Raw genomic sequence first — 13,900 nt, 5'->3', positions numbered from 1 at the left:
AATATATGTACAGAGTAATGCTGTATCCTTTATGCCAACCCAAAGTTTAAGACAAGACAAGAGGATACTATGATCCACTTCAGGAGTCGACCGCAAGTAGTTCATCATTTGTCACTTTCAACAGAGCTGATTCAGTACTATGAGCTGAAAAACCTGATTGAAAGTGTTCAAGTAACCCAGCCAAATTCAAAAATGAAACCAATTGGGACCAAATAATTTTCTCTAATATTTAAGACAAAAAAGACAATTTAGAAATAGGCAGATAATTATTTAACCATTTTTCATCCAAGTTGTGTTTTTTAAGCAAAGGCTGAACAACAGTATGTTTAAAACATGCAGGGACAATACCGGAAACTAAGGAATAATTAATACTGAGTCCAATTGAATCAAAAGTAGCTTTTATAATATCGGAGGGAATAGCATCATGTGGAGAGGTAGTAGAGTTCACATGCTTAACTAAGTTACTCAACTCAGAAAAATAAACCTGTGGCAAACTATGAAATGTAGCAGAGACAACAGAAGAGTACGACAAAATATCAGAAGATGGATTGGTGAATGTAGATCGAATATTTGATCTAACTTAAAAAATAATTCTCACAAATGTCAGTAGATGCTTCAGGATTATGGGAAAGATGAGGATTAATTACTGAATTTATAGTTCCAAAAATTCACCAGGCAATCTTTAAAAATCTCAAATGAGACAGTGAGGTGATCTTTCCCCTATCTCCGATCAGCTTTGCAATCTCAGCCTGTCTAAGAGAACAAGTGGGGTCATCCAACCACTGTTGAGATTTAGTTTAAGGATGTCTGTATTTAAGAGGAGCAACATAATCTATGATCTTTGAGCATGAAGAGTGAAAAAGATAAATTAATTAATCTGGGGTAGAAAGAAACTCAGCAGCGATTGAAATTGAGGTTCCAAGGGCATTTTTCTGATAAGTTTCAGGAAACTGAGTGGCAATAGAAGAGTTTATATAATGAGAATACAAAGCAGTGGATCTGTCAGTAAACAGAGGACAAGATACAGTGATATGAAATGCAATGGACTTATGATCAGAGAAACATGCATCCTCAATGTTTATATTGTGTATAGGAAACCCATAAGCCATGATAAGTTTGTGTGTAAGCCCAAGTACATGAGTAGCCTTATTTACATGTTGAAGAAAACCAAAGGAGTCCAGAACATAGATAAACGCAGTGACCATGAGTTTGCCTGGACAACAAATATGACCATTATAATCGTCCAGAATCGACATACGGTCTGCAATATGACAAAAGTTTTGAGAATTCCTTTATGAAGTCTTTATCTGGCTAAGAAGGCCTATTGAACAAACCACAGAATAACGGAATAGGATCAGTCTCAATTTTTACACACTGTAGCTCAAATATGGAGCTTTCAAAAAAGGAACTGTCCATAGTTTAAACCAGTTTTTAAAAATCATAGCCACCCCACCTCCTTTTGCAACACTTAGGGGTGCTAATTAAACTGCAGTTAGTTGGCAATGTTCACCAAAAATGGTTGACTCACCGACACCAGTCCACGTGAGTTAAAAATAGGAAATCCAAGTCACGGCAGGTAAAAAAGTAATTTAAAATAAAAGTCTTATTAGACACAGACCTAGCATTGACCAAGGCCATTTTTAAAAACGAGTGAGCTGCTGGAGCCTGTGACTGTCGGACAAACTTCAATGGACGAATTTTCAAGAAGTTCACTCCTCTGCTTCGGATGCGCAGCCTTGGGGGAGCAGGGCAGACAGGCAGCAGGGTCTGATCTGGAACAATGCGCAGATGAAAGGAATATCTGAAGTCCAGATAGAGACCTCCACGGCCTGTTATGTGCATGGAAGACCCGAGCGACAATTTGAAAAGAGAAACGTTCACTTCTCTCTTAATCCTCACATGGACACCACCGCAATTTCTTCCTGAGATGTTTCCTTTGATAAATGATACACCAAGGCAGCCCACCAACACACGCCATGGAGGGGTGAAGGTAGAGTGAGATCCATTGTATAGAACAGGACACGCTCCAGACTGAGTCTTAATCTAGCATACAATATGGAGCAAAGTTTGATGGTCATAAGTCTACATGGCATCAACACAGAGCAGAAGCAACAAAACAAATAATGCAAACAGATAGAACACAGGTTGAACAGCTAAAAACAGACAGGGCAGATGGAAAACCGACAAACACACTAGCACCATCTTGCCTTTGTAGTTATACTGTACAACATTAACATAGACATTTCAAGAAATAATGGGTCAACATATGACTTTGACGTGAACATAATAATTGTGTGTCTCTAAATGTGAAATCAACATAACGCAACACCAAGTGCATCCATCTGTACAGTTATGAAGTCACTGAGCACTCTCAGAAGCCCAGTGGCCTATGTGTGTGTCTCTATGTGCATGCACGTGTTAAACAACAGTGACAATTCAAATCCGAGTGGCATGTTATGTGACTGGACTCTCAGAAGCTTTTAGTTATTTGTGTCTGTCTAGTTCCATCTGGTCAGCTGACATCTTACAAACACCACTACCCCCCTAAGTATAGGACGCTCAGGCCAGTATCCTTCTCCCAGAATTACTCTGGCAAATTAGTGGATCAAATAGGCGGGCCACTAAACGCTGACCCTGCCCACCTGCGATTAACTGTCCGATACATTGTGTGTATAGCTCAGAGCTTGTTTTAATGGATGGTTTACTTGTGTTATTTTACAGTATTTCTGCATCTGAATAAACTAATGTTGTCTAATTGTGACTATCGTATCTTTAATGTCAGGATGAAATTCAAATTTACCCTATTTATTTAATTAGTGCTTGTTACTGGCCTTATTGTGAACCATGCATATTTGCTATCAATAAAAAAGAAATTTATCTCATAATCTTTCATTCAGATATCATACTGACACTTATCTGCTGACGTACATTGATGTATGCAAGGCTACACTGCAGTTAAAGGGACAGTTCATCCAAAATTAACAATTCTCATCATTTACTCAGGCTCATGCCTTCCCAGATGTGTATGAGTTTCTTCTGCAGAACATAAATGAAGACTTTTAGAAGAAAATCTCATATCTCTAGGTCCACACAATGCAAGTGAACAGTGGTCAGGCCTTAGAATCTCCAAAAAGCAGATAAAAATTATTTGACTCCAGTGATTTAATCAATGTCTAAAGGGATCCAGTTAGTTTTTGGGTGAGAACAGACCAAAATGTTACTCCTTTTTCACTGTACATCTTGACAGCGATCTCCTTGGCGATCATGATTTCAAGCTTGATTACACTTCCTATAGCACCATCTAGCACTCTGAACATGAGTCAAGCACTAGGAAGTGTAATCAAGCTTGAAATCATGATCGTGCCTTGAGACTGCAATGGCAATATGTACAGTGAATAAGGTGTTATATTTTGGTCTGTTCTCAGCCAAAAGCTTCAAAAGCCTGATCACCATTCACTTGCATCGTATGAACCTTCAGAGCTGAGATATTCTTCTAAAATCTTTGTTTGAGTTCAGCAGAATAAAGTCATACACATCTTAGATGGCATGAGGTGATTCAATTATGAGAGAATTTAAATTTTTGTGTGAACTATCCCTTTGACCCAAGTTTTAACATGCCCCTTCAAGAGTCATGTAAACAAACCTGCTGTCAAAAGCAGCTTATGCAGAGATGACCAGAGATGTGGTGTATTTTCAACTGTATGTTTCAACCTCAAAAGCGCAAATTCATGGTTGTGTTCGAGACATTTCACGACTGATTGCCTTCAGAGATGATCACTACTGGACACAATGCGAGTCGGATGTTTTTGGAGTTCATTCATATTTTTTTTTTAAGTAGGTATCTTGGGATTACAATTACAGCACGAGAAAGTGTTCTTTTTTTACCCTTTATATTTAGTCTGTTGTGATTCAAAACATTGAAATATTGTGATCTTTTACTGGCTTGTTTCTCATTAATCTGTATTAGGCTCCAGCCTCGTTGTAAGCAAAGACAGCAATGTGCTGTGTGCGTTTTTGGGCTGGTTATGGATTAATGTTGTCAGCTAGATCATCGTTTGGGCATGGTGGAAAGGATGTTTGTGTGCATATCTGTGTCAACTGCAAATTCCCGTTCATTTATGGCTCCATTCCGGTATACAACACCCACTTTTCACAATTCAATGAACAACCGATGGATAAAATATATTCCCAGCCCTATATATTTTTTTTCTTGTTCGATAAGCCATATTGCTTGGAAAAAGGTCACAATACTGAAGAAAAGTTGGTCGCAATTTATGTTTCATGCCGACTTTAAACATATTTTTGGACAATATTTTAGAAAGCAAAGAATTCAGGCTAAAGCGGGTCAAAGTAAACTAATTTAAGACTTAATATTCAGCTTTTGAACATCCACAAATATGATGTCAAAATCAACAGGTGCATAACGGATATACGTTTTGTGTTATATATATATTTTTGGGATGTATAAACTACATCTTTTTTAAAAGCGACTAGTTGGTGTGATGTCTGAATGACTAGTCATTAACGAAGCCCTGTATAACTAGGCGGGTTTAGGGTTCACCAGACACCAATCAGATGCATTTCTTAAAGATTCAAAGTGTAAATCTTAGAGATGTATGAATGTAGCCCCTCAATAGGGTAGCTGACAAACATTCAACCACAACATAGGCTAAATAACTTGAAATCATAGTCATCATTAGTGATGTTGAAATAAAAATGTGGAATCTATGGGGAAATATTGTATTTGCATGTTAAAATAAAATAATGTTGCATGGTAAAAATATTATTTACTACTAAGGTTTTTCGGTGCAAGTCTAAATGTGAAAAAGTCTTGAGCCTGGCTGGTTTGTATAGCTGTTATTATAGTTAATGTGCCGACGTGGTGCTTGGGCAGGTAAAACTGGGGCTACACATGAACTCAAAATATTAGAGGGTTTTGACCAGACTTTTAAAAGCAAAGCAAATGAGCTATTTGGGAGCATTTATACGAGATTTATTAAAGATGGCAGATATCCAAACTGTAAGATATGCAGACATGCATTTTTACAACCAATAACCAACTAGTGAGTTTAATATATTTAGCCCTAGTGCTTTTAACAGGATGCTTTTTTTTTAAGCATCTAAGTGTGCTGATAGCATGCTGTGCTTTTGTGTGCAGTTACTATCAGCATCTCAATTCATCGTCTTTATTTAAAGCACACTTGTATATAAATTCAGAGCATTCAACAATAAATTTCCATTTAAATCACCTGCTGTGAGCAATGTTCCTTTTATAATGCATAGTTCACAGGTTTATTTGCGAGGTGTTGTGGATAGTTTAAAGGACAGTATTTGTATGGAGTCTGTTACCTAATGCTGGGATAACTAGTTGCAGAAGAAAAAAACTGTTGGATGTAGTGAACAACCTGTTGCGCAACCACAATAATCATACAGTTATGCACTCTTGAATGCAATCGCCACGTGACTTCCAAGTTCTTTGGTTACACTGATGCGTGTCATTCTGTGGGGTTTTGCCACTATTTATGAAAAAATAAATAAAAAATTATATATATATATATATATATATATATATATATATATATATATATATATATATATATATATATATATATATATATATATATATATATATATTTGTTTTAGGAAATGTATGGTTGAAGGTGGTGAATTTGTTACAAAAGCAGTGCTTTGGCTGTAGCAGCTGTCCTTTAGAGACAAATAGAGAGATGCAACTTCTCAGTTTACTGGTAGCATGCTAAAACCCTCTGAGAAAATAAACAGAAAAAAAGACTAGATAAACTCATTGGAAAACTAATTGGATATATTTCAACTAGTCAACCATCTTGACCCATCCTTTACAACTTTATCTATTCAACTGTGCCTTCATCTTTTAAAATAAATTTGCCTTTATATACATCTTGCAATACAGCGATGTGACATCGATCACAGGGACATGTACCTATTAATCAGCTCTGACTAACCCACTTAAATAAAAGACCTCTATATTGTTATGAAGTTAACATATTTGTGTCCCTTATATTCAATTCAATGCACCCTTTTTGTTTTTTAAGCCATTGTGGGTTACATAATCAAAATGCCATTATCGAAAAAGTTTCCGGCCAACAAAATTTGCTCATTTAATAAGCAAATTATTTTAATGAAAAACCCTCATGCTAAACCAGTTAGTAATTAATTACAATCTTATGATAAACTATCCTCTGTTGACAGCCAGGGGGAAACTGTGCAATCAAACATTAATTATTCATTTGATAATTAAGTTCATAGGTGTTTGGAGTGGAGTATTGGATGAGCTGAGAGAACGGGCCAGCGGTGGCGGAACCTTTCGGTGATGACCTCTTTTGTTCACAGCAGTGCCTGCTGGGATATGTCCCGCTGGCTATTTTTGGGCCACTTGTTTGTGCACTGACTTGTTTAATGTTGCTGTGATAGAGAATTTCTAGTTTTTTGAAGTGACGTACAGTATATTGGCAGAGGTGCTTTTCGCAGAAGAGTATGAGATCATGGAATACCACTAGTGTTCGATTCTGAGAAGCAAACCAACGCAAATCTCCATTTGCTCACCATTTAATTTCATTGCTATTTTGAAGATCTTGTGTGGTTTTTTTTGTTAGTTTTTTGTTTTCCCCCCAAAGAGTCAGGCTTATGTTGTCTCAATTGTTTTGGTACCAATAAGATCTTTTATGGTTAAATGCAGTAGCCGGACCCATAGGCTCTGATAACAGTTGAGTGGATCTCATTTGATATAAGCTGCTTCACTTCAAGCCATTTGTAATGAGTTTTCATTTTTGGCAAAAAAAAAAAAAAATTCACATCAGGCCACATTCTTAGTAACCGCGTGATTAAACCCATTGTGTGGTGATCCTTTGCAATCAAAACTAAAAGCAAAGCTCAATGCTGAACCAGCCAGACAGAAACTCACCCCCTCATTAAAAATAAAAGAGCTATAAATAAAATCAGCATGTCCCAGAACTGTCAGAAAGGGTTGAAAGGGCAGCACATCAAACAAACACCTTTACGGCACACTATTGATCCTATGTTGATCACACACACAGCCGGCCAAAGGCAGCAAAAAAAATAAAATAAACGATAACATGGCGGCTAATGGTGCTTTGGAGATCTGGGGCATAACAGGAAAGGGATATGAAAAGCACATTACTGCGTAATTTCTCTTCTTATGACATTTATTTGTACCTCTTTCTCTCTCCTTCTCTTTTGTACACATTATAGCTAATTGTAATCGTAAATTGCAGTGCAGTCTGAAAATTCATGATACTCAAGCCAGAATTTGTATGGCTGGGCTCTGTCTCCTACAGTCCCAATTATAGCCACCCTTACAAAAATAGAGTTCAGGTAAACTAGCCACAAACTTGCCACAAATTAGCAGCAGTGGTTGGTTTGACTGCAGATGGCATAACCATCTCGTTTATTTATATGCTTTGTCATGTTGAAAATAGTTTTGAAGAACCTGCGCTCTGTTCCATATAGACGCCCTCCAGCTAGCTGGTTGAAAGGAAGAACTCACCTGGTGCGTTTGTGCCTCTCCAGAGTGTTGAGCACTGTCTCTGCCCCAGACGTGGATTTTCTAAACATAGAGAGTAATTTATATTAGGAGTGGGTGATGCAATAGTGATATATATCACAATATAGCAAAAGTTTCCTGGAAAAGCAATAAAAGCCGGTTTATATATTAAATAACCCTATTTTAATGGCTATTTTTGGAACTCTAGACGGGGAATTCAATTATTTTATGAATGAAAACTACTTCCCCTTTATTTGGAACAAGAAAAGCAATGTCAAAGTGAATAAATAAAAATCAACTTGTTTTTAAAAATCAACCTTGCCAAAATGCTAAATATAGCAGTATGACACATTTCAGTTTAAAATGTTGTTCACCAATATAATTATTAAAAACTTTGAGAAACTTAAGATCTTCTCAAATCAATGCGACAAAGAAAATAAAACATGTAAAAAAAATATCCAATGAAAACAAACTGTTCTATTCTGTACAACTTGTCCTGTTTGGGAATCGTCCCATTCTGTGGAGATTTATTTCTCCATTTAGGGTTTTCCTGGGTCAAAAATGATTGAGTAGCATGAGTGATCCTGCTCTGAGCTCTCCTGTCTCGAGCACAAATATCAGAAAGCCTGCTGGTGCTTGCGCGCACTTCGGAACTCCAGAGATAGTGCACGCCACAGTCAAGTGAAACATTCGCATGTCAGATTAGAAGAATATTTAATGCTTTTAAAGCTTCAAACTCGCAATAAAAGTCTTTAAATTTACTTGGGCGGCCACAGAAAAATATTAAATGCTGGAAAAAACCCTCTCCATGTTTCCTCATTTCTCTCTCACACGAAGCCCTGCCCACTGATAGATAAGCCCACGCTGCGCACATGAATATTTACATATCGCGATATACACAATATCGTAAAATATCTATCAGTTGACACTTTATATAGTCGCAAAGATATATATCGTCATATCAACTAACCCTAATTTATATTTTATGAGGAAAGTGATACCTCATTGGGCGATTCAGTAATATTCATAAGGTAAGCTCTACCTTATTGGTCGGAGACACTACAACCCAATACTAAACCTAACAAATCAAGTAGTGCTTTACTCATAAATATGATTGAGACTTCTCTTGCCATCCTATGTTTTGGAAATCTATGCCCCGGAAAGAAAGTCACGGTGCACTGTGTTGGAGTTAGTTGATGTGATGATTCAGAGTGCAAGGCTCTGCCAAAAATCATGACAATCTAAATATAAAAAAGGCCCGTACTTGACATGCTAGTGTGTAGTTGTAACTGGAATTAGTAACAACTACACTGAAGTAAAACGTTATGTCAAGCATGATCATCGTTTTCATGATTGATCATTGCTGTCACTTCTGAGTACTCGAATACTTGTGATTATCCCTTGTACTGGCACATGGAAAACCAAAATATAATTTAGGCTGTAGTGTGTATGGAATCCATCTGTATGGTCTCATTGTCAATGAAGGGTTCTTTGAAAGGCTAGAACACTCAAGATGTAATGGAACATCGAAAAAAAAACTAAGTATACCCTAGCCTATAATAGGTTGTACCATGGAGGACCTTAGTGGAGAACCCTATCATCAAAGGGCCAAAGACAACTTCCCCAGTTTTACCCCCTAAAGATGGCTTTGGTAAACTAACTAGATTTTAACATCTTATGAAGAAAATGTAAGTGGTGCTTGAATGTGCAAAACTTGCCGCCCTGATGCTAGGGTATTTGGTTGCCTGGGCATTGCTATATGGTGCTAAGGTGTGCTTTGTAGCATTTTGATATGCACTTGCTAGGGTGTTTAGGCTGGTTCCTATGGTATTAGGTGGTTGCTTCCTAGCAAAGTTAAAATAGACTACCCATGTCTCTATGATATTCTGGTCCCTAGATATGGCTTAGGTCCCTTCTTTTATGCAAGTCAATGGGATATTTTTGTCTTGATTGCTTCGAAACGAAAAAGGCACATCTCTCCTGAACAAGCCACATGATTTGAGTTCTCATTCATGTCTGTTGAAAAAGTTAAAGTAGGGTAAAGGTTTTATAACCATACAGGCAATACCAATAGAGTGTAACAGTCAGGTTTCTGGTGTAAAAATCCCATTAGTTTTATAACAATAACTTATAAACTTTTTAAAAGACAAACCTACCGTGAGCTCAGAGGTTGTTTCTTAGTGGTATATGCTTCTGTAGAAGTCATCAGTCCACGTTATTTCAACTTGACTGTTCAAAATATTTTTTATTAGCATAATTCCTGGTGAAATCTATACTACACCAGTCAGAGAATTGCAGCCAACCATGCAGACCAAACAAGCTCTTGAGCACCCGTCCACTCTGGAGTCAGTGTCCCTTCACTCTCAAATTACATGTATTATTGCACATTTCTGAATATTTTTCCAACTGACCGTTGTCTCACTCTCTCGATACATGTTCCTCTCATGAGACAAGGGGGATCATCTAACATTATGAGGTCACACCTCAAAACATTTCCCTGTAGAAGGACTGAATACTTATTTCTAAGAGACTGGATTTGGAGCTGAAAGTAGACTGCAAAGAGAGAACACATTCCATACTGCTCTCTCTGTGGGTTGGGTAGTCCTTTCTGAGCTGCAATGAGAACTCTAATGTGGACATGGATATTGACCTTTCAGTAGGACACCAGGAAGCAGTGCCTTCCCCAGGTAATCTGTCACGTACATTAACATCTACATCCAGGCATAACCAGACTTGGGGAGTAACGGATTACTTGTAACAGAATTAGGAAATCAGAATAAAAAAATTGGTAAATGTAATCCATTACAGTTACATTAAAACATTGTAATTAGATTATAGTTACATTTAAAAAAAAAATGGGATTACTGTCAGGATTAGTTTAAATAAAAAAAAACATATATTGTCACAAAGAGCTGTTTGTTTAGAGTAAGAGATGGATTAGATGAACGTTCTCTTCTGGGTTCTCCTGCTGTCGCATGCGCAATTAACACCTGTTTCACATCAGCTCTGGACATTTTGACATTTTCGCTCTTTAAAAGAGAAAAGAGAAACAACATTAAATTTCAGTGGAATTTATGCCTTCCAGCTGTGAAGATGCTCTCATTATCCAAGGACCTGAGAATGTGAAGGTAATAAGAGCCACACAGATATCACATTAGCTAGGTTTGCTAAAATTTGTTAAAATTAGTTAGCCTTAGTGCTTAAAGAAATCCATGGCCCTCATCATTTGTTGGGAGCAGGAATAGCTGACACTACTGACACGATTTGTCAGAGACTTTGCAACGGGGTAGACAAACCAGGCAATTGCCTGGGGCCCCGAGCAGGAAGGGGGCCCCCTCAAGGATGACTGATTACACTGGACCACAGAACCCCCTTAAATTATTTGATGGTACAAGACACTGCAATGACACTTCCCCCCTAAAGGTGCCCCCATGCCACGAGCTTGCTGTCAAAAGTTTAGTAGTTTCAGAGCGGCAATTATATGATGGACCATGAAGCGGATTTACCCGTCCGGGCATATTAAAAGGAAACGAGAGGAAGAGGAAAAGATAATAAGATAAGATAACTGATAATAATAATTATGTAATACCGTATACCGTGAAATTTTCTGAAATGGTTATCGTACTGTGAAAATTATTAATGTGGGGGGGTTTCGGGGGGATCACCAGGTCCCTTCTGCCTGAGGCCCCCAGAGTCTCTAGACATGCCCCTGCGATTTGTGCATCAGCAGCTGTGTTTCCATCAATGCATTTCTATGTGCATTTTAATATATTACATAAAATCTATTGGATGGAAACACCAAGATGCAAATAAAATCTCTAAAATGTGCACAGAAAACGACTCTGTTACTAACGTAACCTCGGTTCCCTGAGAGGAGGGAACGAGTATTGCGTAAGTAGCTTACGCTATGGGAAAACTCTGTTTCTCGAGAAATATTGAAGTCTTTATGTAAAACGCATTGCAGCTGCACAGCAGACAGCGATGAGCGAGGCAGCTCGGTCATTGGCTGTGCCGCGGCAACTGCTCGAACCAATGACGGGGCTACTCGGATTGGTCGCGCGCCTCGCGTTCGCGCGCTCAGAGCCTGCCGAAATTAGCATAGGCAGGCTATATAATGGGCACCCCGTCATGCGAGTTCCTTTAGGTTCAATCGACTGAAGCGAACTGACCAAGCACAAGCACGGCAGCTTACGTCAGGCTGATAGAATGTTGGAATGCAATGAGGGGACCCGTAGGTTATAAAACCTGATAAATGTCGAAGGCGAGGCCCAGCCTGCCGCCGCACAAATATCTTCAATGGGTATCCCACTCGACCACGCCCACGAGGAGGCCATGCTCCTCGTAGAGTGAGCTCTGATGCCTAAGGGGCATTGAAGGCCCTTGGCTTCATAAGCCAGCGCTATAGCATCCACTATCCAGCCGATATTCTTTACTTTGAGACAGCGAGACCCTTAGTTCGGCCGCCAAAGCATACGAATAATTGTTCCGTCTGTCTGAACAGGGCAGAACGTTCCAAATATACTCTGAGCGCCCTGACCGGGCAGAGTAAATTTACGTCGCTTTCATCTGCTGGGGACGATAAGCTGCCAGAGATATCACCTGTGCTCTGAAGGGTGTAGAGAGTACTTTAGGAATATACCCGTGCTTTGGCCTAAGGACAACTCTGCAGTCGTTAGGTCCAAATTCCAGGCAAGCAGCGCTTGATGACAGCGCGTGCAGGTCGCCCACTCTTTTAACTGAAGCGAGCGCCAGCAAGAGCGCGGTTTTGAGCGAGAGCTGCTTAAGGTGCACGGTTCGGAGAGGTTCGATCGGGGCACCCTTGAGTGCGTCCAGGACCGTGGCCAGGTCCCAGATCGGCACCGAAGGTGGGCGAGGAGGGTTCATCCTCCTAGCGCCTCTTAGGAAACGAACGATCAGATCGTTTTTCCCTAATGAATGTCCTTTATCAGGATTGTGTGACGCCGCTATGGCAGTGGAGGGTGTGCGGCCCGCCTCCAGCAGCTCCTGCAAAAAGGCAAGTACACTTGGTATCTCGCACGTTTTGGGGTTCAAACTCTTGGTATCACACCAGTCACTGAACACTTTCCACTTTCGGGCATACAAGCGCCTCGTAGAGGGCGCTCGCGCCTCAGTAATGGTTCTCAAAACTCCACTGGGGAGGTTCTCGGGAACCCGTTGAGGGGCCATGCATGGAGGGCCCACAGATCGGGGCGGGGATGAAGAATCATCCCGCTGGCCTGTCCGAGGAGATCTTGCCTCAGCGGAATCGGCCATGGGGCAGATTGCATCATCTGTATCAGTTCTGGAAACCACGTCTGGTTTTTCCAGAGTGGGGCTACCAGGAGCACTGCACATTTCACCTCCCTGATCCGACTGATGACCTGAGGTAGCATCGCGATCGGGGGAAAAGCATACAAGGGGCGGCTCGGCCAAACTTGGGCGAGCGCATCCGTGCTTTTTGAGAAGAAGAGAGGGCAGTGCGCGTTTTCCTTGGAGGCGAAGTTGTCGACCTCTGCCTCGCCAAAGGTTTGCCATAACCACTGAACCGTCAGAGGGTGGAGAGACCATTCTCCTGGGAGAACCTTGTCTCTGGATAGCATGTCCGCTCCTTGGTTCAGGACATCTGGCACGTGCGCTGCCCTTGGCGAGCGCAGGTGGTGTTGTGTCCATAGAATGAGCTCCCTGGCCATAGAGTGCAGGGAGCTCGACCTGAGTCCACCTTGGCGATTTATATACGAAACTACCGTCATGTTGTCCGTTCGGACCAGGACGTGTTCGTTTTTTAGGTACGGAAGCAGGGCTCTGAGAGCCAAGGCGACCGCTTTCATTTCCAGACAGTTTATGTGTAGGCGCTTTTCCGGGTTTGACCAAAACCCGGAGACAGGCCTGCCCTCGTAAAGGGCCCCCCCATCATATTTTGAAGGCATCTGTCATGATCATTTTTCTCCGCGTACTCACGGCCAGACTCACGCCGGTTGATGGCTTTCCAGGGCGTCAGGGCTTTTATACAGCCGTGATTCGCTCTGATCAAAAAGTGGCCCGAACGCCACGCGTGAGTGGGGACACGGCTCTTGAGCCAGCGCTGGAGAGGACGCATGTGCAACAATCCTAGCTGGAGTACAGCTGATGCCGAGGCCATGAGGCCGAGCATTCTTTGAAATCGTTTGACGGGGGCGTGCGCGCCCGTTCTGAACGATGTTGCAAGGCGTCGAATAGAGAGCGTGCGCTCTGATGAGAGGCGCGCTGTCATCTGCACTGAGTCTAGCACTATTCCCAGAAAAGAGATATTCTGGCTGGGGGATAGCACGCTCTTTGCAAAATTGATTCTCAGACCCAGGCATTCTAGATGGCTGATAATCC

This window comes from Xyrauchen texanus, chromosome 45, assembly GCF_025860055.1.
Source record: "Xyrauchen texanus isolate HMW12.3.18 chromosome 45, RBS_HiC_50CHRs, whole genome shotgun sequence".
NCBI lineage: Eukaryota > Metazoa > Chordata > Actinopteri > Cypriniformes > Catostomidae > Xyrauchen > Xyrauchen texanus.
Note: the sequence above shows the minus strand (reverse complement) of the source record.